The sequence below is a fragment of the Pinus tabuliformis genome, chromosome 4_1 (assembly GCF_031772625.1).
Source record: "Pinus tabuliformis cultivar Carrire ecotype Pingquan chromosome 4_1, CPIR1, whole genome shotgun sequence".
Taxonomy (NCBI): Eukaryota; Viridiplantae; Streptophyta; class Pinopsida; order Pinales; family Pinaceae; genus Pinus; species Pinus tabuliformis.
Window position 1 is genome coordinate 193858812 of NC_142303.1, and position 18119 is coordinate 193876930.

Genomic DNA, 18119 nt, shown 5'->3' on the forward strand with positions numbered 1-18119 from the left:
GCCCAAGATAGGCTTCTTGTTTGGCATGGCTCAAAGTGTATGTCCAAATTAGGAAATATCATTATGAAATTTGAAGACCTTAGTTTAATGCACATGAAAACCCTAGATTTTTGGAATTTGAAAACCCTATCAATGTGGAATGTGGAAACTCCAATATAGAGTTCAAATTTGAGTGGATAATTAGACAATGTAAGTAAGTACACCATATTGACCTTCCATCACAATTTGGTGATGTGTGTCAATGTATATTGAAGTGAACTTTGAAGACCTTAGTTTTGTGCAATTTGAAAACCATATGTTTATGGAATTTGAAAACCATATTATTGTGGAATTTGATGGAATGGAATTGTATGGATGTAATTGTTTTTATACCATTATGAATAATTTATTCCCAACACTCTCTATCTCTCTATTTCCATTTATAGATTTTCTAGTCTCTCTCTCTCTATTTATATTTCCCTCCCTCTCTCATTTTCCAACAAGCACTTCATTGACTCTCATTGAAGAAATTTTATGAGCTTTCTTATCATTGGAATCTCTAACCAATAGAAAATACAACCCACAAGAAATATGACCATAGTAACTATGTCATACAAGAACTATGAACTTGAGAACTTTAACCCTTAGGAACTATGACACATAGTAACTATGAGCTCGAGAAATTTGACCCTCATGAACTATGACCTTAGAATCATTCCTTTGTTGTTCATAGTTCCCTTGTCAATTACGAATTTTTACTTTATTTTACAAGAATCATGACCACAAGAATTATGATGTGAGAGCTTTGATTATGAAATTAAACTACGACCTTTGTTTTTCAGTCATAGTTCTAGGGAATAATTCCTTTGTAGTTAGGAACATTGAATCACAAGAACTATAATCAATGTTTATTAGTCATAGTTATAGGGAATTTCTTGATCAGAGAACTATTATGACAAACAACCTATAATCATCTTATTCATTCATTGATCAAATTTCTTGTTAGCTAGAGTAATTGTGGTAATAGTTTTCATTGGTTAAGTTACTATGGGTTATAGTTCCTATTGGCTAGAGTTATTAAGGTCATAGTTTTTCTTGAATTGATTCCAAATCTATCTTTTCAATGTATCGATTATTATTAACGATAAGTAGTGGGAAAACGATGAGCATTATCCACCAGGATGAATAGTCATGTAATACTATGTTATCCATATGTATGCATGACATATGGTATTGAATTCTTGTCACTTTTCCAGCCTTCTCCTCCTCCCATATTTTGGTCATCCATTTTCTGTCAACCCCTTATTTTGAAGTAATCTTCGTTAGGATCACCACTACAGTTTCCAAATGGTTGAGTAAGTGATATGGTGAGTTGGCAAGGTATTTTAAATATTAAATGTGATGGGGCAATTTTTTTTAAGTTTCAAATTTAAATTCAAAATCTTAAAATTGCAGTATACCACCTCTCATTTGTCTCGGAGACTATTTCAAAAACACTTTGTTTAGTTCGAATCAATGCAAGGAGATGGAAGAATGTAGAGTCAAGACATAATCAAGAGGCTCCATAATCGACATTTCATTGTAGTATATGTTTTTTTGTCTTTTTTCTCACTGTTGGAAGTAGTCTTAAAATAATATCTTGAACATTCTATGGTCTCTGTGTTTTCTATTCATGATCTTCTCTAACAACAATTTTACATGGGGTATTTCAGACAATGAGTCTTTCATTGGCAGTTTGGACTAATCTTTGAGTAGTCTCCAGTTATCAATATCAGATATCAAGTGACCTCAAGTTTTATGGCATCTAATTACCTATTTTCTCATTCTTTTCCAAGTTCCAACAAATAAGTGTATTCAAATGTTCCACATTGAAATTAGTAGGTCAATTCTTAAGTTACTACTTCCAAAAAGCATCCGTTTGAAGTAAATTTAGTCAACTTGCAGAACTATAATGATGAAATTTTCTAACAAAGAAAGCCAAATGTTTGCAGCGTAATTGCACATGAAGCAAATGAAATCTTTGTGTACACAACTAGATTCTCCATTGTCACGGCGCCACTGGTGATACAGACATATGCTTCGTCAATTCTTTTAAGACACCATCCTCTGATTTCGTCAATTCCTTTAAGACACCATCCTTTGATAAGGGAAAGGATGTGCTTACCAAAGAGACCCTCAATGAGGAACCAACATGGCAATCCAGAGTAGATGAAATCTACATCCTATCATATGGGTCATTAGTAGGGCCCACACATAGAGAAATATAGAATAGTAGGTAAAAAATAAAAAGAAAATCTTATATCATTGTTGAATACTTAATTGATAAGTTATCTTCATTTTGTAAGACATTTATTAAATTATTTAAATATATATGTTTTTTTTCTTAATTATTTTACCTCTAATCCTATGTTTTCAATAAAAAAGTGTGTTGGTATATAAGTTTTATACTAATTTGAATTACTATAAAGTTTTTTACAAATTTTAAACCCATCAATTAAAGCAATTATAGTTCACAATTTATTTTTTTAAACAATATGATAAACATGATTTAAGTACTTCACTATTTTAAATACCAATCAAAGTTAAGAGTTTGTTATTACAAGACAAAAGATTTGCATTCCATCACCACATAGAACCTTGTCATATAACAATGTATTAACAATTTTTTTTTTTTTTTTTTAATGTTTCCTTGAATTTATGCCTTCTTTCTTAAGTCAAACTAACAAAAATAAATTGAGTATTATAGAATGACTTGGCATATTACAATTAAAAATCCATAAATATTTTACTTTTCTTTAATAGTTAAAATCTCTTGTTTTATTTACACACCCAAAGGTCTTACCATTTTCAAGTGAGAACTCTTACAAAGCAATAAAAATAAATAAATTATTTAATATAAGAAATTCTCTGTTTTTATGCATTTCATCGTAAATAAAACATCTTGTTTTTGTCCATTTCATAGTAAATAAAAACTCTTGTTTTATTTACGCACCCAAAGGTTTTCACCATTTTCAAGTGAGAACTTTTGCATTGAGGAATCCATAATCTCTTATTTTTGTCCATTTCATAGTAAATAAAATCTATTGTTTTATTTACGTACCCAAAGGTCTTACCATTTTCAAGTGAGAACTTTTGCATTGAGGTATCTGCTCACTTCGAGCCTTCACTACTCTTATTACAAGTTAAGTTAGTTTTGGTAGTAAATAAAGAATTTTTGTATTGCTCATTTGAAGTTTTCGAATCAACCAGGCTATAACATAACGTCCATCATATTAAAGTAGTCATTCTCTATGAAAAGAATTAACACAGGATTTGAACCAACAATTTCAAAAGATTGACAACTAATTTATATTTAAGAATTTGTAGAAATTTAAAATATAATTAAAATTATTTTTATATTTTTAGGTAAAAAAATGTTTTTATTATTAAATTTACTTTCAAAAATGAGATATAAAAAACTTTTCAAAAATGAAAGAATAACGAAAAGAGGCATCTAAGTGAGAGCCTGCTATTACACCACCAGCAGGGTTATAGTCGTGGTTTCCTATTTAACAGTGATGATGCATTGCGGATAGCATCTCTACTGTTGTTTGACATGAGTTGAAGGTTACCATTCGGAAGTCCTTACAACCACCAGTCTTATATGACCACATTTATATGATGTCATTTGTTCATGTCTTCCACCACTTGCATGCTTTTGGAGCGGAGTGGGGCGGGTGCCGGAAATCAAGAGAGTTGTGAAGTTGTGGGAATATTGAAAGTATTAAACGGAGATGGATGGGGCCGTCAACAAACTTTAACAACCTGCAATCGAGATAATCTCGGCTAAGTCCACCAAATGGAGACGTGGGTGTGGATGGCATGATAATAAACATGGCGACCATTTTAGCAGGGGCGGCCACGAATCCGTTCAACACGGGGTACTATCAAGGAGATGCTTTGGCTCCCCTGGAGGCAGTCACCACCTAGGTTGGCATCTTCGGAAAGGGCGCATACTCTGGATATGCCGGAGAATTGCTGATCGATTAGAAGAGCAACGCAAGCTATAACGCTTACGGACTCAACAACCGTCTGTTTCTTCTGCCAAGCATCCGCTAAATTTGCTTGCGAAACAACTCTTTCTTGAATATTTAAGAGCACAAGGGACTAACGTGTTCTCAAATGTAAGCAACACGGACGGCATCAAAGTTCGAGACTACTGTTATGCGAATCATTAGAAATAAAACGGTTAGTTTACTAGAGGTGGCAACGCAGTTGATAGCTATTAATTTGGTTGGTAAGTTGAAACTATTTATAGGCAATAAAGTTAGAAGAAAGTTTAGTTTTTGTTTGAACCGCTCAGACTTCTAGACAGATAAGAATGCAAGGGACTGATTAATTGGTATTATAAGTTTATTAGGATGGTAATGTGTTTGAATTTAGTTTATGGGATGTGGTTTAACGTTTAGGTGTAGAAATTTGGTCCAAGTTTTATGCTTTAATTCTGGGCTGGACTATGTACACTTGAGAAATGTTCCACACACTATTTTTTCAATTAAAAATGACGAGTGTTTGAATATATGATGGATTGGGTTTTTTTTATTATTAGGTAGATATATGTGTCTATTTTGGAAGTAAGTTTTTAGGAATTTTAATTTAATTATGATTAATTAATAAATAGATGGTAGGAATTTAACTTCTATCAATACCTATTTAATATTTTTTATAATAATTGGAGTAAAAAATTGAGATTTATTTCAAAAGTATTTTTTTCTTTAAGCGAGAGTGGGTCCTTCTATTCAATTAACTAAAAAGATTACATAATGTACAATGAAGACAAAGGAGGTGTGGCCCACCTATATGACAGGCCAACCAAAGCCTTTGTTATCGAGACCATATCTCAAACAATGCGTTGAGGGCCCACAAAACATTACAAACAGTCCTCCGTAGACCGTGCGATCTTTCTCCAAAGATCTAACGGTCGAGAATCATTTCGGGTGGCTAACATGCTCACCCCTTAACCTCTAACTCAGACCCGATGAGCCCAATGAACCATATTAAACAAGCATTTCGAGTCCATCTGGGGAGATAACCTCCGAGTACTTTACTTGCCTAAAATCCACCATATGCGCGCGATCCCGATGAGGCCTTGCGACTAGCATGGAGCTTAACCAATGATTTGGACCCGAAGCTGGATTAATATCCTGCTTAAGTAATTTCGGGTCTGGTTTGCTTGTTAGCTTTCTTGCTGTTATGCATGCGCAATGCATGGGATTGCTGCGATTTCGCCAAACTGCTTCCTTTTTATCTGAATCTATGTCCCAATGAATCAGGGTCCATAATCTAATATTTATGTGATTAGGGTCCATAAGTGTATCCTTGGCCCACCTAATCCTGTTTGTATTTTCTGGCCTGAGAACCATTAGTTTATGTAGTTCCAGGAGCAATTTCCAGCCTGAAGGCCAAATGCAGACTTTGGAGGGGTCCCTGACCTCCTGCTCGCACTTTGCCATATACTGCTTCCCCCTGTGGACCCAAATTCCTTTGTCTCCCTCAGTCTTCATCCTACTTATTTTCCTTGCTCTAATAGAGCTCTCTGTCTAAGGTCACTTGTTTGGAGCATTCTTCCCTCAAATGTCCTTGGGGAGTCCCTATCCAGTCATATATTATATTGCTTTTGGAAGAGAGCACGCCTTTGTTTGCCAAAATATCTGCTAATCTGTTGGTTTTTCTGCGCACACAAAAAAAACTAAGGGTTCTCATGTTTTGCAGGTGGGATTGAATATGTTGATAGACTTGCAGTAACCTCCAATGTCTCGACACTTTGTGTGGTGTTGATCTGTTGCCAATTTTCTTGACTGAATTAATTATCAATTCGGAATTAGCTTCAATTATGATGTTATGTAAATTTGAGTCCCTCAAGATTTCTAGGCAATGTTCCATGGCCATGAGCTCTGCCATGTTGTTGGTGGCCTTCCCCAAATGATAGTGAAAGATGGTTTTTATGAAACCCCTTTCATCTCTTATGACTCCTCCATACCCAGCCATACCAGGGTTTCCTTTTGAGGCTCCATCTATATTGCATTTCATAAAACCCTGAGGTGGAGGTTGCCAGAATTCCTTATCAGCTATTATATGACTTACTGTCTTGTTTGTACCTGGGGGAAAGCCCATGTATTTAGAAGTATCTTCTCCTCCTGATCTTGAGGTTGGTTATCAGGGAGGTCCTAAAAGGGTTCCTACAGTCTCTTTGATCTATCTAATGATCTAAGTCATGATGCTCTCTGGTGACCCAATCCCGTTCTTGAAGATTCCATTGTTGCGTTCCTTCCAGACATCCGAGATTATAAAGCTTGGAACCAAATCCCACGCTTTGTTGATTATTTCATTTGTAGAGAAATTTTTCCTCCAATTCTTCAAAGTACTGGTGATATTGCCAATGTCCCTATCTGTTTGTCTAAAGATTGTAGCCACCCAATTCTATAAGGTGGAGGTGAGTGGGCATAGGTTGAGAAGGCGTTCCATAGTTTCTTCTTGTAATTCACATAGCTAGCATCTGGATGGACCAGCAACCCCTCTTTTCCTGAGGTTTTCCCAAGTCAGAATTTTTTTATGTTGCACTAACCACATGAACAATTTAATTTTCATCCAGTTTTGGTTCTGCCATAGGTCCTTCCATACCTTATTAGGGTTTGGGAAGTCGAGCCCAAGGGCTATTCGCTTGACCTCTTTGAGGTTAAAGTTGCCTACATTGTTTTTACCCCATCTTAGTTGAGCTAAAGATGTTGATATCAAAATCTTTCTCTGTTCCAAAATAATTGTAAGAGATTTTGCCTGAGCTTTCAATGGGGAGTCATCACTATAAACTAGGTTCTTCCATTTTCTCCATTTTCCATCACTTCTTTTCTTATCCCAAAAGTCATTTAATTTGATTAACCCTTTGTCATCAATTTCATTCTTGAGATTGACAAATTTTTCTTTTAACAGTTTACGTTCCTGTTGCCAATTATCCTCCCAAAACCAAATGAGGTTTCCATCTCTGATCTCCCAGAAACTATGTTTATGAACTATGGCCCTATTCTACCAAGCTTTGTTCCAAATGTGGGAGCCTTTGATGAGTCTAGACATCCTAATGTAATCCCTTTCTTGCCAATTTCTTGCATATTTCTATTTCCATACTTTGGACCAAGGTGAAACTGATTCTTTTAGCCATCTCCACCATAGTTTTGCCCCCAAGACTTTGTTTAGGGTTAAAATCCATTTGGATATTTCTGATGTGTTGCATTACTCCTTTAGGAGCTGGAAGGACTGAGAGCATGAAGATGGGGACAGTTTGTAGGATATATTTTGTAAGCACTAGCCGTCATGCTATATTCAAAGACCTGTTAGTCCATTTCCGGATTTTGTCGTGTAGTTTATTCGTAACCGGTTCCCAAACTGCCTTGCTAAGGGGTTTGTTTGTTAGAGGTACTCCCAAGTATCTGGAGGGTAGCATATCTCTTTGGAAGCCTATAATTCTAGTGAGGTTTCTCTGAATAGCAATATCAATATTAAAAAAGAAAATTTTTGATTTGCTTAGGCTTACCTTTGTCCCCGCAGCCAAAGCAAAGTCGTTCAGGATTTGTTTGAAGGCTTGAGCTTCCTTGATCATGGGTGTACCCTACAACATGGTGTTGTCCACAAATTGTTGATGGGTCAAGGCATCCCCATTTAAAGTGAGTTTGAGACCCTGGATTTTGCCTTCTCCTTTGGCATATTTAATTGCATTGCCTAGCCCTTCCATCATGAGAATAAAGAGGAAGGGTGAGAGCAGATCTCCTTGTCTGAGTCCTCTCAAGGGCTTAAAGGTCTTGGATGGTGAGCCATTTAGCAAGATTGAAAAACTTGGGGTGGTTACAAGGGCCATTACCCATCTTATCCAATTATGGTCAAAGCCATATGCTATCAGTACTTCCTTGATGTAAGCCCAGCTCAGCTTATCATAAGCCTTTTCTAGGTCAAGCTGAATGATCATACCTGCCTGCTTATTGCTCTTAAGTGAGTGAACCACCTTGTGAGCTTGAATGATGTTATTAAGAATTTTCCTGCCTTCCACATATCCAGTTTGCTCCTCAGACACTAGAGTTGGGAGTAGGGGCTTAAGTCTGTTCGCAATTACTTTTGAAATAATTTTATACACCATGTTGCATAATGCTATGGGTCTAAATCTGTCTGGTGTGATAGCATTCTCCTGCTTTGGAATCAGGGCTATGAAAGAGGTGTTGAGCGCCTTTAGAACAGTTTTGTTTTTCCTTGAGTCCTCCACCACATCGAGGATATCTTGCTTGACTATTTCCCAGCATGCTTTGAAGAAGTCAACGTTGAAACCATCCGGACCTGGAGCTTTCCCATTTTGCATTTCTTTGATGACTTCGTTGATTTCCTCTTCATTCACTGGCCTGTTAAGATTATAATTGTCTTCTCTTGTCACTAGCTTAGGAATGTGCTTTGTGAAGTCCTTGATAAATTGAGATCTGTCTATGAGAGGCTCCTTGGCTATGCCTTGGAAATGCTGAACCAGAACAATTTCTATTTCTTGGTGTGTAGTGAGATGATTTCCTTGATTATCTTTGATTTTTGAAATCCTATTATGCGACCTATGATCCATGGAAGATTTGTGAAAAAACCTTGTATTACTTTATCCTTCTTTAGCCATTGTACCCTTGATTTCTGTTTCCAGAAAATCTCCTCTTGCTCACAAAAGCCTTCCCATTCTTGTTGAACATAATCAGCTTGTTCCTTACTCTCCTCGGTGAAGCCCTCTATAATGAGGGTTTGGTTAATTTCCTATAGTTTCTGTTCTGCTGCTTTTTTGGCTTCGAATATATTGCCAAATTCATTCTTATTCCAATCTTTAAGCCTTTTTTTGACGTGTTTCAATCTCTGATAGAAGGAACATTTTAGTACCCTGAACTTGCGTATCTTCTGTCCACCATCTTTCAATATTGCTGATGAAGTCAGGATGGGTAAGCCAAATGTTTTCAAACCTAAAAGGTCTATTTCTTGGAGTTCCTATAAAGGATGCTTCAAGTTGAATAGGCCAGTGGTTCGAGCCTCCAAAAGGAAGTATCATTGCTACCAAGTTATGGCCTGTGAGGATGAGGTCCTCTGAGATAATGAATCTGTCAAGTTTAGAGGCCACTTGAGACGCTCCTCCCCTCTTATTATTCCAGGTAAAGATGCCATTACTTGTCTTTGTATCTACAAGCTTCATGTTGTTTATGAAATTCTAAAATGCTATAGAATCTCTGCCTAGTGATCTGGTCCCCCCTTTTTTTCTCGATAGAGACCTGATCATATTGAAGTCTCCTCCCAGAATCCAGGGGATACCTGGATGTCTTCCTCTTAACTCCTCCAATGAGGTTAGAAGTCTGAGTTTATCTTTTGGATTTTATGGACCATAAACATTTGTGAGCAAATAAACTTCCTTGTCCCCCAAAGGTTGGATGACCACTAATAAATAGTTCCTGGATGCTTCAGCATCTAGGATACCAAGTTTCTGAGGGTTCCAAAGTGTGAGAATTCCTCCTGCTGCTTTGTCTGCTTTAACTTCTAGATATTCATATTTGATAAGCCATTTGCTATGTATCTCTCTTATTTTGTCTACTGAACATTTTGTTTCCTAGATGAAAATCATATCTGGTTTTTCTTCTTTCATTCTATTGCTAAGATTTCTTTGTTTCCTTTTACTTCCTAGACCCCTAATATTCCATGTTGTGAGCTTCATTAAGAAAGATTTGTAAATGAGTAACTAGTTAGGTCTTTCATCTTACCTGAATTGATCATGAGTTTTCCACACTCTATAAGCAGCTCATTCTGCTTTCTCCTACCTCTTTTCCTACTTGGGTTCCTAGGAGTAGTCCCGATGTTGCCTTCATTGCTTTATCCCCTTTGTTATTCTGACTATCATGGTTTCTTTTGACCCCCAAACCTTTTGCCCGAGCTCTCCATAGGAATAGCTGTTGCACTCTATTAAACTCCTCTTGAGGTAGAAAATCCATTCCTTTGGTAGTTCCCTGCTCCAGGAACTTTTCCAGATCTAGATGCTCCCTATCTACAATATCCTGCAGTTCATGATCCTTTGTTCCCACCTCGCTCGGAGTCATTTCTTGGTCCCTGTCAAGTTCCATAGTTTTCGGCACAACCTCCTTTTGTTGGTTGTTTTCAGGTAAATCCTCCATGCTATCTTCCTTTTCTTTCTCTGCAGGGTTGTCCTCCAGTATCTGGTTCGCTTTATCGTGCTCCTCTTCTTCTTCTAATACCTTGAACCTATTCTGACTAAACTGCTTTTCCTCACTGGCTTTCTTCTGGTTCTTTCTCCCTCCTTTACCTCTGCTCCCCACTTTGTTAAAGCTTTCAGTTTCTTTCCCTGAGGTTGCTTTAGTTCTGCTTTCCATTTTTTTTAAGGGGCAGTCTCTGAATAGATGCCCGTGTTCATGGCATTTGCGGCATCTGAAAGGAACATGCTCGTAGTCCACTGCTTGCACCCATTCTTCATTGAAAAATTCTAGAATTATTTCATCTAGTAGAGCTCCAGAAAGGTATATATCTACAAATATACAGGCAAAGGAGGTGTACTTTCCTCGCATTGTGTCCTCTGATATTTTTAAAAAATGCCCTAATTATTTCCTATGGCTTTTAATGATTCTGACTGCCAATAATCTAGAAGTAGGGAATAGAGCCTTACCCATACCGGGACTGAAGTGAATGTATCCCGCTCTAGAAAAAAATTCATCACCCAAGGCCGCATATAGAGGCCTGCAACAACATAGAAGTAAGGCCCTCCTTCAAACACCCTGTCTACATCCTCTATGTTTGTAAAAAATACAGTGAAGAAACCCTCAGATCCAAGGTGCAGATCTATATCCCCCATAGGTTTCCAATGATTCTTTATTCATGCATGTAAAGCCTTCTCCGTTGGCCATAACCCCATGAATTTACAAATAACTACATAAGTCGCCATGTGTTCCCTATGCAATTGTAGCACTGGATCACTTAACACCACTCGGGGTGTGATGGTTGCCCTAGGCTTACATGGTCCAGTTAAATTTCTGGTGTCAGCCTTTTGATTATCTCCTCCTATTCACTTCTCTCGTATGACTTCTTCCTGCGTATCTTCCTGCACCCGTGAGCTTCTATTTTCCTGTTTCCCTCTTCCTAAAACCCTAGTTTTAGCCCCCAGTAGTTTCTTGAATCGATTAGAGACTGCCTGACTATAAGAGGGAGTGGAACTCCCCCCCTCTCGCCTCTCCATGGTACCCAACATTGATCTTCTGCTGCAAACCCTAGCTCTGCGTATTTTCTACCGGCGCCGCTAGTGCAACCTTAAGGCTGCACGACACTCATACCAATTTCCATCTTAAACTCCGTCATGAGAGGCAGGATAGCCTGCATAACCAATGCATGTTCCAACCACATTCCTTTGTAAACAATTGGATTACCGACAACCACAACTTCAAAATATTTTGAATTAAAACCAGGGTATGTCCTAGAATCCTTTAAAAGATTTATACCAATTTGTCTGGTAATTTAGTGGAATAATGTTTCTTCCATCAAACACAAATTCGATTTCAGTCTTAGTGAGAAAATAAGAAACATCGAGAAAAAAAAATCCTGCCAACTGTGCATTCCTCCTCCAGACTTCTTCTCTCATCCTTCTATGGTTGTGAGCCCTTTTCTTAGGATTGAGAGTCTATCTTTTTTATAAGGTCTCTGTGTGCATTTTCTCCCTCTGAGATGTGTTTCCTAAACGAAAATGGTCTTGTTTGAATTATTCTCATGCGTTTTCAATGCTGTGCATCATTAGGGAGTCAACCATTATCCGTTGCATACTCAGGTTTTCCCTAACCCTTTGGCAGGCATTTCAGAGCCATTCTCTGAACAAAGGAGACTAGAAGAAGATAACCCAATAAAAACTATCAAAACCAGAGGACCCCAATCAATACTGCAAGAAACATACACGATCTTGGAATTTCTACGCTGCCCGCAGGCTTACAAGTGCCTCTGGTCCTTTTTTTTTCTCTGTCTCCCCCCTGCTGTCTCTTCCTTCCAGAAAATCCAAAAATAAGTTATACATATGTCATATCTAACTACTTCTTTCCACACATGAAGGAATTAGTTATACAGTTATAATTCAATCTTATCTTCATCTAAACAAACTAGACCACTTGGCTTGATCTCCACACAGGGATGATCACTTGCCATTTATTCCTAATTAGACCACTCTTAACTACTTATCCTTATTGAAATTAATACAAATTTAACAACTAAGTCTTCCTCCAATCTTGCATTAGCCACAACATGTGACCACCCCATCACATTGCTGGCCAGGTCTAGATGCTCCTGCATCAGACTCTCACACTTGAAAACATTCATGATCTCCTGATCATGTGCTTTCAAAAAGGAAAGAAAAAAAAGTTCCTCCTGTATCCCAGACTTTGTCCTGGAGTTGTCCATATGCTCTGCTCCTCTGTTTAGGTTGCATGTTAGTTGCTTCCTGCTTCATCTTCCTTCCCTGGTCACAATAGTTTGGAGCTGAGGAAACCATAATAAGTTTGCCATCATGTTCAATTTCATAACCTTCCTCTTTAACTTCATGAGATCTGACCACCAGCTCAAGATTGTTTTGTTGGAAAAACCTTTTGGTCACATCTTCTCCAAAAGATAAACCAACATCTCGTTTGCTGGGTCCACCCCCTTTATAGGGTTGTAGATCACTCCAAAGTATTTCACACATCAGACCCTCTTTAGGTGGCTCTCGGAATCGAACAATTTCTTTGATATCATCCAGTCTTATACCATCAACACTAAAAAGACTACCATGAACAACAAAAATCTTGTCATTGAGGACATGAGCCAAAGGCAAGAAACAAAACACTTTAGCGAAAAGATCAACCATTCTTTCACTGTACTTGGACTTGACTTCGCCCTCAAAACTATAAATCTTGTTCATACTCCTGCTTTCATGATTTCCTCTTGCAAGATAGAGTTCAGTTGGACACATACACTTGAATGCGAATAGCACAAGTATGACTTCAACTGAAAATGATCCTCGATCAACAAAATCACCATTAAAAAGATAAGGATTGTCCTCCGAAGGAAGCCCACTAATCTCAAAGATGTTCAAAAGGTCATAATACTGACCATGGATGTCACCACAAACAGTGAATTGCTTTCCATTCGGAATATTGATGTCAACCAGCGATGGCATCACCTCCAGCAAATCCTTTACTTGCAATAATATTTGAAATGCATACCTTCTATGTATATTTTTCTGATTCTTGAAGTCATCCATCATTTTCTTTATAAATTCCAATGTTACATTTTCTCCTTCTATTCTATGTTGGTGTTCTACCTTTATTGAATGAAAATCAATGGAATCAACAACAGAATGATTCTCAAGATCATTCACTGAGATGGCCTCAATAAATCTAATTTTTTTTACTGTTGTTTCGGTCTCTTCAAGCTTTTTGGTGGCATCAGGATCATTTGGACAAATTCTCTTAACCTGCTGAAAATCTTTTAGTACTTGACTGATCACCTTTTCTGATGCTGCCAGCCTTTGCCTTCTGGTCTGCTTCAACATCAGTTCCCTTATGTTCTCAATCTTTGTTTCCAGTAGATCTTCTTGCTGGTCTTCTTCATTAATTCTTCCTTCCTGCTTTAGCTGGTTGCTGCTGTCCAGCTGCATCTTCCTCTGTTTCACACATTCAGACTGTGTGTCTCCTTTCAACAGTATTTCAACTTGTTGTTCTGGACTTTCTTCTTTCATCAACACTTCAGTGTGTTGATTTAACTCCTTCAAAGAGTTTTCAAGCTTTTCCTCCGCATCATCTATTCTAATAATGCTTCCTTGCCCTGGTTCACAGTTGTGAACTTCTTCCTCTGCTTCTGCTTCCTTTACTGCTTGCAGTCTTTTCATACTCAAATGCAGCCCTTCCACGTTGAAGCTCCTGCCTCAAGCTCTCTACTTCTGTATGCATAGCAGGAATCTGCTGAACTTCTGCGTGGGCTCGCTGCAATTCTTGATTTAGCTGTTGCACTTGTTCATTTAAATCTTGTCTAGCTGATTGAAGACTCTGCACATCAGAACGAGCTTGTTGCAACTCTGCCTTGATAGATTCACTAGCCCGGAGATCTGCCTCCATATTTGCAATTTTGTCCAAAAAACTTCTAATTTGTTGATCCTTATCATTCCGCATAGCTGCAATATGCGAATGCAATTGCTCCAGTTCATGTTGAGACATAACAAGATCTTGTCTCAAAGCTCCATGTGTTGCAGCTAACCTTTGATTTCCTGTTGCAGGCCTTTGCATCTCCATACTTTGTGTTGTAAGCTTATGTTCCAACACTTCTGGCAGTGGTAACATATCTAAGGGATGATGACCTGCAGGAGGTCCCATGGCTGGACCATATATCTCAGGCCCCATGCCTAGGCGTTGAAGGTGTCTAGCAAAAGGGGGTGGCATGCAACCTCTACCAGCCATCTCTTTGTCTCTACAAATTCCTCTCCCAGTCGATTGTGACAAGGACTGAGGAAGAAATGTGGAAGATATCTTGCAGTCTTCATCAGGTACTGGTGCTTTTAGCCATTTCTCCAGTAACTCTAGCTCCTTCTCCCATACATTAGCTTCTTGATGAGAGCTTCTTTCTTCTTCTCCTTGATCCTGTTGTTGACTTCTTGTCATTGTCAACTCTTCTTCCTTTTTTCCGCCTTTTGCTAGGTGAATTTCTGCTTCATGTCTTCTTCCTTGAGGTATCTTTTTCAGGTTGATCAACTCAACATCTCCCATGGTTGACTCAATCATGCCTATCATCATGACAACATGATGATCTTTTACTATGTTTTCAGAAATCATAGTCTCTTCTTCATGAACTTCTTTGACAATCTTCATTGGTTGTCCTTTTTCACCTTTGTATGTTTCTTTCACTAATATTTTTGAGCTCTCGTCTTCTATGCAGTTTTCTCTTCCAGGACTGTCAACTACACTCCATGTGGGTGATACTGAATCGCTTGAAAACAATGTTGAGGAGCCATTGGGTGGAGAGGAACAATAGCTAGGACCACATGCTTCCTGCCAAGAAATGTCTCTACCAACTATGGGCAACCCTGTTATTGATACATTAGCCAGCTCAGTGGAATCAGAATGTCCTGATGTGACAGGGTGATTGTTGTTTCCCAAAGTTAAATTTTCCAAATTTCGAGTTTCTTTTAAGGCTGTAAGATTACCTCTATCACCGTGAAGACAAGATGTCGGCAACTTAACCCTTCCTTCAATTGATTTTATGTCCCCACCTGCCAACTTCTCAAGGGAACCAGCTTGATGTGCATCCCAAACCACAGGAGCAGAACAGGGTTGATCACTACATTTGATGGCATTTCTGCCAGGTTTCCATTGACCAACAAATGAAATATTAAACGATGATTTGTCTTCCCCTGCCTGTCGAACTAATACTTCCACGTCATTTAAACCCTCTTTGATCTTTTCTGTCTCTCACAGGCTACTCTTGGAAAGTTGCACATCCTGTACAGAATATTTTTTAGATGTTACATCATGAATTAGCGAATTCTTTTCTACTAATAAAACACTCTTCCTGATGCTCATATGGCCTTCTTACATACCTGAACTTCCTTTGAGGGGTAACATTGTAGCCAAGATTTCTGACAACGGTGTATGCAATGTTGGAAGCTTATGTGGAACATCAATTACTTTATTTGCATCTTTCCCATAAGGTTGTGTTTCCGTGGTTCCATCAGTTTTACCTTCTGTCACCAGTTCAACCTGTTTCTCTGAATTTCCTTCTAGTCTTCCTGTCAACATTTCAGTATATCTCCTTGAGCTTCCTTCTAGTCTTCCTGTCAACATTTCAGTATATCTCCTTGAGCTTTCCTCAAGGTTTCCTGTTAACATTTCAGTATGTTGATGCAAGTTCTCTTCTGAACTTTTGAGACCCTCACACAATCTCACCTCTTCCTCATCATCATCCAGAGATATTCCTTCCTCTGGCTTGCAGATAACTTCATCTGCTTCTCCTGCTTCTTCAAGCATTTTCCTCTGAACAATTTTGCCTGTGGCATCTTCAATTCTTATCCTTGACTCAAAGAATTTGAGTTCCTTTGTCCATAAGGCAATCTCCTTTTGCTTCCACCTCATCTGTAATGAGTGCCAAATCACCTTCTTTCCTTTTAGTGGAAAGGTCCATCCTCTTTTCTGGTCTTCTAGGTCTTGTAGCAGCTCTGTCAATATCTCCAATCTTGCTTTCATGTCAGCAAGTTGCTTGTCAAGCTCCTCTTGACTCATCCTCTTCATGCCTTTTGTCTTGGCATCCTTCCCTCTATAGTGGCTTTCTTGAGAACCTCTGCAATGACCTTCCATCATCTTTGTCTTCATCTTCTCTTCATGAGCTCCTCACTCCACTGCAACAAGCCTCCGCAACAACAAGTCCTCCTCACTGCAATCTTACCTCACTAAGCTCTCCATGCTCAGTCTTTTGGTAAGCATGGTCCTCTATCTAGAACCTTCTCTTGAGCAACATCTTTACTCCTCCTAGGCTTCTGCAAGCTCTCACTCTCCCTTGAGAACACTTCAGTTGTCCTCTCTATCCAATCTCTTGTTGGATTCTTCAGGTTCACTGCCACTTCAGAGTGCTTTCTTTGCTCTGCTTTTCCCTTTGCCTGCTACTGAAAACCTTCAATCACAGTTTATCAACTCAGTTAAAACAAATATCATCATATATATTTTTTTATGATCCCTGCAGGATCATGTCCATATGCATTTTGCATGGGCTGTCTCAAATTATTTGCTTTCTGCAAATTCTTTCTTTGAGAGTAAAACTCTTCTCCTCTCTGTTCTGCTATGTGTTCAGATTTAAAATCTCCCTTGAGAATGAAATTCTCAGCTCTCTCTGCTATCTTTCATCTCTGTTATCTTTGATCTCTATTGTCCTTGGCCATTTGCCCTCTGCAATTTTTCCTTGGGAGTATTAATCACATCCCATCTTTGTTATCTTACCTCCTTGCTACTGTCAGCTTCTGTCTTTTTCCAAGACCTGCTTCTCCCTGTGCAACCTTTGAACCCTTGCACACAAAACACGCTTGTTTTGTCTTTTTGTCCTGCCAGTCTTTCTGATTACTAGCTTTGTCACCTTGGCTGGTCACACTCTTCTTTCTCAGCATGCAAAAACTCCTTTCCGTAGGAAATCTTTTCCTGCTCTGATACCAAAAATGGTGCAACCTTAAGGCTGCACGACACTCATACAAATTTCCACCTTAAACTCCGTCATGAGAGGCAGGATAGCCTGCATAACTAGTGCATGTTCCAACCACATTCCTTTGTAAACAATTGGATTACCGACAACCACAACTTCAAAATCTTTTGAATCAAAACCAGGGTATGTCCTAGAATCCTTTAAAAGATTTATACCAATTTGTCTGGTAATTCAGTGGAATAATGTTTCTTCCATCAAACACAAATTCGATTTCAGTCTCAGTGAGAAAATAAGAAACACCGAGAAAAAAAAAAATCCTACCAACTGTGCGTTCCTCCTCCAGACTTCTTCCCTCATCCTTCTATGGTTCTGAGCCCTTTTCTCAGGATTGAGAGTCTATCTTTTTTATAAGGTCTCTGTGCATGTTTTCTCCCTCTGAGATGTGTTTCCTAAACAAAAATGGTCCTGTTTGAATTATTCTCGTGCGTTTTCAATGCTGTGCATCGTTAGGGAGTCAGCCATAATCCGTTGCATACTCAGGTGTTTCCCTAACCCTCTGGTAGGCATTTCAGTCGCAAAGCCATTCTCTGAACAGAGGAGACTAGAAAAAGAAAACCCAATAGAAACTATCAAAACCAGAGGACCCCAATCAATACTGCAAGAAACAAACACGGTCTTCGAATTTCTACACTGCCCGTAGGCTTACAAGTGCCTCCAGTCCTTTTTTTTTTCTTTGTCTCCCCCCTGCTGCCTCTTCCTTCCAGCAAATCTCAAAAAGAAGTTATAAATATGTCATATCTAACTACTTCTTTCCACACATGAAGGATTTAGTTATACAGTTATAATTCAATCTTATCTACATCTAAACAAACTAGACCACTTGGCTTGATCTCCATGCAGGGATGATCACTTGC

General features: G+C 38.4%; 2 pseudogenes; both read right to left on the bottom strand.

Annotated features, from left to right (window-relative positions):
- Nucleotides 1-3864: 3864 nt before the first annotated feature.
- On the bottom strand, nt 3865-13768 carry LOC149174876 (serine/threonine-protein phosphatase 5 pseudogene; annotated as a pseudogene).
- Nucleotides 13769-13859: 91 nt separating this feature from the next.
- Nucleotides 13860-14483, bottom strand: LOC149174877 (protein FLX-like 2 pseudogene; annotated as a pseudogene).
- Between the last annotated feature and the right edge of the window lie 3636 nt (nt 14484-18119).